A 13,060-nucleotide genomic window follows, 5' to 3' on the forward strand; every position below is an offset into this window, starting at 1 on the left:
AAAGATGCCTGATGATTTGACACTTGGTCAAACTTTTTGCAAAATCAAATCGAGGAATCTATAGAAATATACTAGACTTAACTTGAGTCCGATTGTGGTTGCTATATATTGTATATTATAACCCGAGCATACTGAGTCTACTTCTGGAGAATGTTCATTATGTAGCCTGTAATTGATGTGTAAACTTTAATTATTGAGAAATATTTGACTACAAAATGGGACTTGTCATGTACCCTTGAGGGAGATTAATGACTAGTAAATTTAAAAAATAGAGGGATTCCTGAACGCAGTGACACTTGGCCCCAATTCCTGTGCAGTTCTGGACCATGTGTTAGCCAAGATCTTTCTTAAGTCTGTTTCTTAGGTCTAGATTAGAACTGTTTGACTAGACTTGTGTCCTCTCCTGTCCTTCCCATCCACATCCACTCTGTTGGGTTCTCATTTGACTATCTCAATGTGGATGCAGATCAGGTTTCCTTCTCAGGAATGAAATGGGGAACTTGTGTGTAGAAATATTTGGGAGTGAGGCACAATTGTTTCCAAATGTTTCCTTTCTTTTCAGTTTCTGCTTCACTCCATATATTTGTTTAATTCTGACTTAAAAAATAGCAGAATTTCCTCTCTGGAAAGAGCTTTGCCCTCAGGGTAAAATGGTTAGAAGACTGTGAGAAATTAAATCACAATTAAAACACTGCCTATGGGCAAAATTATTTCCTTATGAGCTGAAAATCCTTTATGAAAGGAGATAAAGCCATTAATTTCACAACTAAAATAAATCTTAAATTTCACAAGTAGGGGATAAGATGAATAAGATTTTTCACATTCGAGGGGAGAGATATAATTTATTAACTATTTTGCCAATGTATTATTTTTATCATTATCATTAGGTACCATCAATTAAGAACAAATTGAATATGTGGTATTGTCCACACATTATCTCATAAAACTCTCTGGTAGTCTACAGCCATGCTGCCCTGAACAAGTCTGATCCCATCTGATCTCAGAAGCTAAGCAGGGTTGCACCTGGTTAGTACTTGGATGGGAGACCACCTAGTAAGACCAGGTGCTGTTGGTCTAAAATAATAATAATAATAATAATAATAATAAGAGATTGTAAACTGACAAGGTCCTTGCAATCCATGAGGTCAACCGAGGGTTGCCTCATCTACAAACAACAACAACAACAACAAAAAACTCTGGTATAGGCAGTTTTACGCTTATTTCATATTTATTAGGGCACTCCTCAGTGATATTGATACTAATACTTTGCAACACTTAATGAGAATGATAAAAATGGGAGTAACCAATCTACTGATGTTCCCACTAAAAAATTACTTAAGATTTAAACATTTAGATTTTGAGAAATGCACTGATGTCTTGTCTTGCTGCATGTTTGTGGCCAAAAAACATCCTGTTTTGTGTTTGTATATATGTATATATGAGAGAGATGAGGGGTTCTCCTATAGAAAGAAAAACTGCCAAAGCCCGTCAACCTAGAAAAGTTTTAGCCTGAGACAGTAAATAAAGGGAGATACGTGTTATGTAAATGTGAGGACAAACTCCATCCTTTCTCTGAAATGGACTCTGAGGTCCTAGAGCACTTTATGTTTTGAGCTGTAGCTTGTGTTTTGGGAGGTGGCAGGAGAATTGGAGGGGGCAGCTCAGTTAGAAACCTTATATGAGTAGACCTGTGTAATATTTGGAAATTACAGTATTGCCAATTCTTTCATTTTAATGCAATTCTAAGGATTAAAAACTGCCATCTATGGTCTTTGCAGTGCTGTGGAGAATTAAAGGAAAAGATCTTTCTTCACATAGGATAAAGTGGATGGGGAGAAACCATTCTGTCCTCAAAGTCCAGGCGACTAGAATAAGTCGTGATTGCGGATGCAGGAGAGAGGTGCCTAGCCGAGCGATGTTATCAGGAGTTTTTGAACAACTGAACTAGCTTAGCAGCAGAAGGGACTGGATTAACAGGGTACTTAAGCCTTTTCCTGAGCAAGTCAATCAGAAACTTGGGGAGTTAGAAGGGGCCAAAAGGGCTCAATGAGTGAAGCTAACTTCTGGCTGTAAAGCTCCTTGTAAATAAACAGTTGTAATTTAGGCTATGTAATGATTGCAACACTACAGCTCACAGAGGTTAGGTAATTTTCCCAAGGTCACACATAATAAATACTAAACCAGGGTTAAAATCTAAGTCTGCATTATTTGAAGACATTCACTCTAATACACTCTCCAAAAGTTATGTGATAATTCAAAACTCGATGTTAACGGTATCGATGTGATTATAAAAGTAAATACTGGCATTCTATACTTCAGTAAACCATCATTTGTAAGGTCATAGCTTGCTTCTAACTAAAGAAAAACCTACTTGAGATTTTATCATGAGATTCTTATAAATGCATTTTTATATTTCAAGATGTAAAGGTTTTGTTTGTTTTTTCTTATTTGATTTCTCACTTAAATACCTTGTGAGAATATGGTCAGCGTGTCGATTATTTGAAACATCTTGAGGTCTGATTTGTTCCTTTTCTGAAACCTGATTATATCACCATCTCTCTTCTCATAAGGCCACTACCTATCATATGTAGGATGTATTCCCTCTTCTTGGCCCTGTTCTAGGCCCCCTCATTACCTTCAAAAGTATTATCATTCACCCAAATAACAAGGCCTCAAATCCAAGTGTCATCACTCACTTCTCTCTCGCATACTCTACACTGACAAAAATCTGCTGGAACTACATTTAAAATGAATACTTAATCAGCATTTCCCCCCACCTCCACTATGGCCTACTTATTCCTCACAACTTTTATCTCTTTTTCTGAATTGCTCAGATCTCCTAGTTGCTTCCATTCTTGCCCATTCTTTTAAAGGTAAAACATTTCCTTTAGCCCACTTGAAATCCTTCAGTAGACTATGACAGACTAGAGGGCCCTACAAAGCTCTTTCCCATCTTGTTTTCTAATCTCTGTCTTGACATGTTCCCTTGCCTCATATTGTCTTTGTCATTCCTTGAATGAGCCAAGCTCATTTCACAACAGGATGTTGTACTTGCAGGCTAAGTATATTCTCCATCCTTATGCCTGTCCCCATTTCCTTAGGTCTTACACAAATGTCACTTCCTCAGAGAGTCCTTTTCTACTCATGTCACTTTTAACAGTTAATCTGGTTAGTTTTGTTTTCACACATTGCTTTATTCCAACTGAAATTATATCATCTTTTTAATAATTTCTGTACTGTTTTCTCCAGTAAAATATTAGTCTTTTGAAGGGCAAGTCCTGGGCTTCTTTGTTCACAGTGAACAGAAAATTGCCTACAAACTGTTAAGCACTTGTTACTTATATATTTTTAGAAATAAGAAATAAATATTGCTCAATGTTGATACTAATAATGAGTGGCAAACAATTTACTCTTATGGCATTTAGTAAAACACTAAAAAATTTAAACTGTAGTTTAAAGATTTAACAGGAAACACAATTCTTCACTATAATCTTATTTTGAAAAGCGGCCTTTTTACTTCAGTTTGCAAATTTCGAGCTGAGTTAAATCTGTATTGATATTGCTGCTGTATTTGATGAGACTTTTGGCCAGTTTTGAGCACCACTGATTCAGAGTGTAGTTTAACTACATGTGAGGAAGCAAAATACAGTTGCCTGTGCATGACCAGTGTATACCTTGGCAGTAATTCACTACACGAGGCAAAGCCACCTATTGCTTCAAGAGAACAATCATTTCATTCTATTACTGTAATTGCATTATTCCAGAGCCTGATGGTGTTGGATAAGTAGATCAAAAGATTGAGAACTTGAGACATTGATAATATTGTACACCAGCCTGTCAAATAGCCACCTGTCTTTTTCTAATAGGAATTTGTAATTTTGTTACTGGTCAAGAGACAAATATAGAATAGTGAGGTCCATTTTTTATTTAAATAGATATTTTTAAATAAGACTACTAATCAATTTATTCCAGATTTAGTAAATATATAAATTTATAGGTTGATTTTTGTTGATAGCTCAGAATCACAATTTCTAATTACTTCCCTACCACAAGGTGAATAGAATTTTTTTTTTTTAATTCCCTTTTACAAATCTTGTCCATGGTAACAAAATTCAAAATGCCATATGAAAAAGGCTGACGAGAAATTGAACAAAAGAGCAGCATCTTTAATTGACCCCATGAGCCATTTCTAAGCCAATGAGATGCAGGACTATTTCTAATCCCCAGCCAAACCACTTTCCTCCTGTCTTTCACGACTACCCTAACTCCTATATTCTTAAAAAGATGAAATCAGGAAAAACAAAACACCATGGCAACCTTAAAAAACATAAGAAAACCCATATATATATATATATATATATATATATATATATATATATATATATATATATATATATATATATATATATATGATTTCATATATATATGGATATATAGTGTAAGACATTGCTATGGCATATAGTCTCATTTATTTGTCTTGGTATGAGAAGAAGATGTAATGGTTTAATAGCCATGACTGATTGGTAAATCAAATGTTTTGTCTAAAAAGACATTGGTTTATAGATTATTGACATTAAAGTTATTAAAGGTGAAGACATTGAATAAATTTTTTAAATCATAAAAAAGGTATTATGATCAACCCATTTTTAATACTGAAAGTATATTGATTCTACTACTTCGCTGAACTGATTATGCTTGGTTAGAAATTTTATGAAGCATGCAGACCAATTCACTTAAATGAATGTGCTGGTTCTTGTGATTTGGGATTTTAATTTTTGAGATTGATGCTCTGAGCATTAGAAAACTTATTAGTGGTTTCTATAATGCAGCTTTGTTTTTCACAATAATAAATTACTATTAATTTAGAATTGTGACAAACTTAATCTACTGCAAAAGCCAGGTCATAGATTTGATTTAAACGATTACTTACCTCATTCCTTAGTTGCTGTGCTTGACATTTATTTGCTTTCTTTCAAAAAAATTTGAGTCAATTTCTCAGTTATTGCTGTAAGTAATATTATTTTAGACCTACATTACTTTATGACTTGAATAATATTATGCACTTTATTTTATCATGAATTTTAAGTGCCAGCCTAAATGGAACTAACCACCCTCGTATCTGTATGATTAGTATAAATAAATATATTTGGTCAAGAATAAGGTAGACAATTAATACAACTTGAGGCTAGATGAATTAGCTTCTTTACACATTTTATTTAATAGTAAATAAGAATACAAGCTAATTTTTATTATGTATGTGAAAATCATAAATACTTTTTATTACCAGTTTTATACCTTATATAAACCACACAAATTTTAAAGTTGAGAGTAAAATTATTACACTGTGAGGATTTATTCCAAAATAAAAAAGTGATTTTTTAAAAAATTATTTCTGGACTTCTCAGTTTAATGGTGTCTTGAGTACATCTGTCTAATGACCTTGCACTAATCAGAATGACTTTTGTGAACAAACCTCAATAATTTATAGCCTTTTTCGAATTCTCTGATCCACTGTCATAAATCAGCTAGATTAAGGATTTTTTAACACCAGACACCTAAAAAATAGAAGAAAAATGGAAATAACTGCCTAGTTCTCTTTATTTCTTTATTGATTAATCTAGAACAGAATAGCTTCTTATCACAAGGACTGCATCTTAGGGGTGCATTGGTGGTAATAGCTTCTGGTGGAACATGGCTCAACTCTGCATGCCAAGTCAAGACAGAGAAAGTATCTGGAATTCATTCTTTGGGGTGGATGCAGCTACAGCAACCTGAGTCTTAGATTAATTATCAGTTCTTGAAATAGGTGCTACAGTTATCCCTAACTGGTGATAAATCGTGAATTGGTTATAGGTGAGGCAGGATTAGCTCTTGGTAAGTGGTTTGGGGGCTTTATAATAGGTACATGAGGATTCCTTATACTTTGTGTCTACAAAAATTCTCTATAATATTGTCTATCAAAATTCTATAGAATAAAATATTCAGAAATATAAGTATGTTTCCAAAAATACAGTTTATACTCTATTGTTCTGATGTTTAATAATTTATTCAACCAGTCTCCTATTGATTCTACTTTGTACTCTAGTAAGAAGGAAATATCTGTTTTGAGAATTTGTTGAGATTTATTTCTAATTCATTACTTCTAATAAAATGGTTAAATGACATGCATATTTTTGTTGGATTCAAAGTTATGTATCTGTTGGGCTTTTAAAATTTCTCTTTTTAAATTATTATTCTGAACGAGAACACGAGGTATTCTGGGTCAAAAATAGTTTCTTATTAAAAACCTCACTAAGTGCATTGAACTTCCATTTGCCCTCATCCTTATCCCTAGGGCAATGTGGTAAGTGCCAGGGCAATTGTTTTACATGATAGTTGGGTATCCCATAGGAGAAGGATAAAGAAAAATTATTATTCTCTATTTGTAAAGGAAAAAGAAGGTAACTGTCTCTTTCTCTTTCTGTCTCTCTGTCTACTTGGAAATGTAAGGGACCTGAATCTTAATTATAATACTTTGGTTAGATAAAATTTCTCCAGGAGCCAGACAGTTCCTGTGTCTCACCTTTTACTACCTAGCGATTTTCCCCTGCTCTTGGCCTTTCTCCTTTCTGACATGTAAATACCTAGAAAGTTAATGTTCTAGTCTCTCTGGCACTCTAGGATTTACCCTACAGACCTAATCTGGGCTATACCTATTTGGCTCTCTCTGGGAGATCAGAGAAGTTTTATTATCCTGTTGGATGAAAGCAATAAACTAGACAAATGACTACCCATCTAATTCTAATGGTATGAAATGAGTAAAGTATTTCTGGGAGAAATGAAAGCAAATGTCTCCTGTCTTTATATCAACACACATTTCTGGAGGCCAGGGCTTCTTCCAGGAACATCAAGAAACCCAGGAAGTTATATTCTTTTTCTTTCTCTCTAACCTGTTTTAATATCCATTAGATCAAGGTCTTCCAGAGTGTAAGTTCAAGGAAAGCAGGGATTTTGTCTTTTTTTTTTTTTTTACTTTTAAACAGAATGAACAAGTTTTAAATGTGTTCTTTTTTAGTCTATCAATTTAAATATGTCAATTTGCTATTTTTTGGTAGATCAAAATAGTCAAATATTGTCAAATTCATATGGTCCAATATACTACTCAATGACAGAGATGTGTTTTAAATCTTCCACTCCAATTTTGTGTATGTCGATTTCTCCTTAAATTTTTATTTTTCTGGTAAAACAATTGAGAAGTATGAGGTAAGGTATCATAATGATTATTAGTTTTTAGATGAATAATATAGTCAATAAAAATAAAAAATGTTTTTCTGCTATGAAATTTATATACTTGAGGCTATTGGTATCTAGAGTTTTCTTTCTTGGATACAATTTTTGTTTTACTGTAGTTTGTTTATATTCTTTTAGAAATAGATTGTTGATTATAAAGTTTTTGCCTACTTAGATTTTTTATTGTTGACATATATTATCTACCCTGTGAATTCTATTAAGAATTTTCTCTTTATCCTTAGAGGCTTGAATTTCCACCAAGCCACATCAAATATTGTGCTTTTAATATTAAATAAATGTTAATAAATATTTAATATTAATATATTATTCAACAATGATAGGGCTAATATCATTTTTATAAATGAACTAATACTCAATATTAATTACTACTACTATAACAATGTAATTATTAAAATAATATCATTTCTATGATCTTCATTAATAGTATGACAGTATGGCACTTGGGGAACAACCTCCACATTTTCTCTCCTGCTTCATCTTATTTAATCCCCGTGTCTTTGAATCACATCTTTAGGATAATGACACTCAAATAGATGCTCTAAGTGAAACCACTCAACTGTGCCCCTGGCTAATATATACAACTATTTAATGACTTCTTCGTTTTAGTACTACAAGTAATTCCGAAATTATTATCACTGAAATTGAACTATTTTCCTTTCCAGACTGTTCCACTTGCAGTCTACCCGTTTCAGTAAATGGGACCAATTGCTCATGCCAGATGCTAGAAGTCTATCATCTTTGGTTTCTCCTTGTGCTTAACTTTCTTTCATCAACTCTTGTTGGCAAATCTGTCTCTTCTAACTCAAGAGTACATTTTAGATTTATTCCTTCTTTCCATGTCATTTGCATATCCCTCATCCAGGATAGCATCACCACTTGCCAGGAATTCTATGTCAAACTTTTAAACTCATCTTGCTGTTGCCAATCTTGCCTGTGAACAGGCAGTAGAGGTCATGTAAAAAATCTTATTTTTTCCAAATAGTCTGTTTTGGGCCTACTTAGTTCTTAATTCACTTCCATACAACTATTTCTTCTTATGAGGTATAGGCATTGTCAAAGTGAAAGAGGAACTATGAATTAGAGAAATATAGCCAAACAATTTGAAAAGTAATTTACTTAGAAGCCAGTGACCATGACAAACCATGCCCAGTGCCAAGTTTCCTATTTGTAAAACCAAGATGTTTGACTAAGCCACTTAAAAATCTGCATCAACATTTGAAAAATCTTATATTTTAAACTTTTAAATATCCCTCTTGGCTTTTTTCTCCTCTGTTACTACCATATTAATGCAGCATGATTGTGGTACCATTGTGAATTGGATTTTCATAACTTGGTATCTGACATTTTTTCCTCAGATTTTGATGGTTTTCCAAAGTCAGTGTCATTTCTTGAACCAAATATATAAAATAGATAACGTATATACAACACAAAGTAAGAACTGGAAAAATTTGGCCTTTATAAGAATCCCTTCTCTCTCAGAAAATACAATGCAAGTAATCTTAAAAGAACTGAATAAAAACATTTTAACTTTTCAACAGGGTAATTTAACTGTGGCATTTTAGATAGGTTAGCACATGTCAAAATGCATTTTTGTACTGTTCATATTATAACTTAATACAAGTTCATGAAATGTTATGATGAAGGTTATTTAAATTACAAAATGTCTCAAACAGCTTTCAGACTATGAGTGGATGGCTTATCAATATAGAATATGAATCATTTCACCATTGTCATGTTTACCAAACTATTCAACTTTAATATACCTAGTTACACACAAGTGAAAATAGAAAAACCCTCAAAGAGGTCGCTGTATAGATTTCTACATTTTTATTGCAAATTTGTGAAAAAATAAATGTTCAGAAATATTTAAATACCAAACTTAAGAAGAAAAATGCGCATATTTGTAATGAAACATAGTAACTGTTGAAGTCATTTCAGGTTCAGAAGTTAGAATTAAATAAGGGAGTGCTATTTTTTATATAAAGTACATTTAAAAATAATATATGTGTAATTACTTATAATAAAATTCTAGCAATACCCTTTAAAAATACAAAATTATTAATAACAATTTATTACAATTATTTATAATTTTGTTGTAATATTTTAAAGAGTATAGCCAGAATTATATATTTTAAATGTACCTGAGAAAATTATTCTATATATATATCTAAATGTATATGTATGTGTGTGTATATATATATTTGTATATACACACATATAAATAAAACTTGGGGTTTGTAAGGTAAACACATTCCTGATTCTAGTTATTCAATGTAAAGTGTCAATGTTTGAGAAAGTGAAAAGATGCATCCTTTAAACAGATTTAGGACATAGCTTTGGTCTGTGTTTATTTTAATGCCAAGTTGAGAAAACAAGACATAAAAATGCAGGAAATATTTAGGACATAGCTTTGGTCTGTGTTTATTTTAATGCCAAGTTGAGAAAACAAGACATAAAAATGCAGGAAATATTTTGATCGATTCCCCCCCATAAGAAATGACTTGTTATTGAAAACTCCTCATAGTTTTATTTGAAAATATTAACAATCACCTTTTTGTATTATATCGAAACTAAAAATGGTTTTCAACTGTTTTAAATTTTGACAATTTTTTCTAAATTTCTGTTGCACTAATGAATTAAATGTATGTAATGATTTTCATCTGAGTTGATTTTGCATATATTTTAGCTCCAATGCGAATGATCATACAGTATTGTGTGATATAATGACTTAAATTCACATATATTTGTAATTTTTTCCTGATTTATAATTTTAAGAAAAGATTTAAGATTGTACCCAATCTTAAATATAAACTGTATATACAAGACAGTTTATTGTTTTGTTCAAAAATGTGAGTTCTGGGGCAAACTATCTGACTCGACTTCATAATATCTTGGGATTTTACTAAGAACCCAATATTTTATTATAAAATAATAAAAATAGAGCAATCCACTTACATTTATATTTATATTCTTTAAGATACACTATAGAATAAAGAAAAAAAAAAGAAAAAAACTCTCCAAAAACAAAAACCAACATATACATATACATGTACAAGAACATATATATATTCTCTCTAAAAATGTCTTCATTTGATAGAGGCACAATTTTGAATATTTGAATAAAAATATTTAAGTAGGCAATGTGAAAACAACCTGATTTATATCTAAGTGTAATAACATTAATAGTTAATGTTTATTAATAGCTAATACCTGCTGATTGCTTTCTGTGTGCCAATAAATTGTCTAAGGGTTTTACATGTATTATCTTAAACATAATTATAATCCATTGGAGGTACTTTTATACTCATATTGCAAATGAGGAAACTGAGTGATAGGAAGTTTCAAAAAATCTGCTCAGGGTCATTTCAATAGGAGACAAATGTCAGAATAAATACATGGTTGGTTTGATTCAAGAGCTAGCAATCTTAGTTGCTTCCTAGTAACTAGTGACCAATATAATTGTGAGGCTATTATCCTCAGATGGAAGTGACAAGATATTTTTCAAGGATTGAAAGAAAAAAACCTGTAAATCTAGAATTCTGTGTCTAGTAAAGATGTCCTTTAAAAATGAAGAGGAAAACAAGATATTGTCAGATAAATGAAAAGGATATTTGTCACCAGTATTTGTACCCTAATGAATGACTAAAGGAAGTTCTGGAAACACAATGGAATTATTTTAAAAATTAGAAAATCAAGAAAGAAAAAAACATAGGAAAAAAACAAAAATAGAGGTAAATACAATAGAACTAAAAAGAAAAAAGTGAGTTGACCCAGTGGTATGCTATGGCGGTATTTAACAATAGGTTCTCCATAGATGGGGTGACCTTGATTTGAAGCATTTGACGATTTATGGTCTAAATACTCCCACAAATGCCAATTTTAAGCTGCTAATACGGAATATCAGCAAACAGAGTTGGAAAGAGATGTGCACAATTGACTCTTGAGGTGGTGCCACCTAGCTCCTATACACACCACTGGCTATATGCTAAAGGCAGTACTAAAGATAATGCTTTAGCAATGGCAGTATAAATGAAATTGCAACGTAATTGTTTTTTTAATGTAAATCTTTATTTTTGCTTAATTTAAAAAGTATTTCTATTATTTCATAATTACTTCAAACAAAAATCTATATGACAAAGTAGTAGGTAACTTTGCTTAAACAAATGTACACATCACACATGTAAACTATGTCAGGCATTATGGGTCCCTAATATACTACACAGAAGGCAAATAAGCTGACAAGCATGCCTCAAGTTATACTTTAAGTCTTGCTTTTTCTTACAGATAATAAACTCAACCAAAGGCTCTGGACCTTTGGAAAAATTAGTCACAGTTGGGAAGCTGTCTACTCTCTGCAAAAATTAGTTGTAATTTTAATCACTGTGAATAATCAGAATAAAGCTTCATGCTAGTATCTTTCTCAATATGGAAGAGAAAAATTAAATAGACTAAAGTATCTCCCATTATCACCAACATTATCATATAAACTGAATGTTAATGACTGTGTATGGATCATAGATAAAATAATCACAGTGCCGTGTTATTACTGACTACAGAATTTAACTGGGTCAATTCTCAGCTAGTGAGAGCAGCTGGACATCATCTCCAGTTGAGAAAATAAAGGTACCATTATAGAAATTTAAAGAACAACTATTAGACTTAAAATCACAGTGAAGAAATTACAGTTTTTAAAGAGAAATGCATAATCCCTTTCTTGATTTCTCTCTGTCCCTCTTCCTCTACAAACACACACACACACACAAATACACGGACATAAACACATACTATCACTAGAGAATAATAGATTTTCTCAGGGATCCCTATATCATAGAATTTGTTAATAACTTTTTAGAGAAAGGATAACATTTCTGAATGTACTATGAAATATGCACATATGAATATATATGAAATATATGAAATGACTGGGCTTTTAGAAGACAAGTAAAGAAGTCAGGATAAATATTCAGTCTTCTATGCTCTCTTCAAAGATAATATTTAAAGCTATTTCCTCTATGAAAGTTAATAATCTGAAATTATGCCCTATTCATGATTTATAATACAGCTTTTTTTTGTCTAAAATATGTTAATTTTCAGAATACATTCCAGAAAATGTCTTTCCAAATTCATGCTTGTTGAATAATTCTAAAAATATTCATCATCACATATTGACAACACATTTCCCATTAAAAAATTTTTATATCAAAATTTTCCAAGTTCAAATTTATCCTTTATTTCAAAAGCAGCACATGGCAGCTTTTTGTCTTTCATAGTTGTATATATTTGCTTTATGCAAAAATGTTTTCAACATTAGATTCATAATTATAATTTCAATTCTAATGATCCTTTTAAAATCAAACTATTGAAGCTCAGTAAATAAAAATATAATTTCCTCTATTTCTCTAATGTACTTATTTAATTTGAATTCATTTAAAATAGCGTAAATCATATAGTCTTACAATTTATCATTCTAATTTTGTTATTCTCCTTTATGCATTACTGAAGAATACTTTTTCCTCCATTAGAGAAGAACCCAGGTCTTATCCATGGAAGGGACTTACTTGTTCATTGACCTCTCTCTGCTTCTCCACAGAAGGGAGGGTTCTCCACTTCAATGTATTATTCTATTCTCTGAGCATGATTCTCTGTTTAAATGTTCTCCATTGCTCCTGAATCAGCCTTCTATGCCCTTTCATCTAACAAGCAAATAACTGTGATGAGCTTATGCACAGTGCCAAATTCCATATCTATAAAATCCAAGGTGTTGGAGAAT

At 31.8% G+C, this 13,060-nt stretch overlaps 1 pseudogene; it reads left to right on the forward strand.

The window, feature by feature from the left end:
• The first annotated feature begins 956 nt into the window (after nucleotides 1-956).
• Nucleotides 957-1,075, forward strand: LOC120613573 (uncharacterized; annotated as a pseudogene).
• Nucleotides 1,076-13,060: the final 11,985 nt, after the last annotated feature.

The sequence above is a fragment of the Pteropus medius genome, unplaced genomic scaffold, assembly GCF_902729225.1.
Source record: "Pteropus medius unplaced genomic scaffold, Ma_sr-lr_union100, whole genome shotgun sequence".
Lineage (NCBI taxonomy): Eukaryota > Metazoa > Chordata > Mammalia > Chiroptera > Pteropodidae > Pteropus > Pteropus medius.